Here is a 440-nt window from a genome sequence, read left to right on the forward strand (position 1 = left end):
TTGCTTTGTTGCCCAGGCTGGAGTGCAGTGGCACAATTATAGCTCACTGCAGCCTCATTTGTGGTTACTTAACTAATTTAGATTTTTTTATGTTTATACTTTCTCATTTATATACATTAAAATAATGATTTTTTTACTTTTTCTTTTTTCTTTTTTTGAGATGGAGTCTCACTCTGTCACCGAGGCTGGAGTGCAGTGGCACCATGTCAGCTCACTACAACCTCCATCTCCTGGGTTCAAGCAATTCTGCCTTAGCCTCCCGAATAGCTGGGATTACAGGCACCCGCCACCATGCCTGGCTACTTTTTATATTTTTAGTAGAGACAGGGTTTCACTATGTTGCCCAGGCTGGTCTCGAACTCGTGACCTCAAATGATCCACCCACCTCGGCCTCCCAAAGTGCTGGGATTACAGGCGTGAGCCACCACACCCAGCCAATG

This window comes from Colobus angolensis, unplaced genomic scaffold, assembly GCF_000951035.1.
Source record: "Colobus angolensis palliatus isolate OR3802 unplaced genomic scaffold, Cang.pa_1.0 Scaffold31, whole genome shotgun sequence".
Classification (NCBI taxonomy): domain Eukaryota; kingdom Metazoa; phylum Chordata; class Mammalia; order Primates; family Cercopithecidae; genus Colobus; species Colobus angolensis.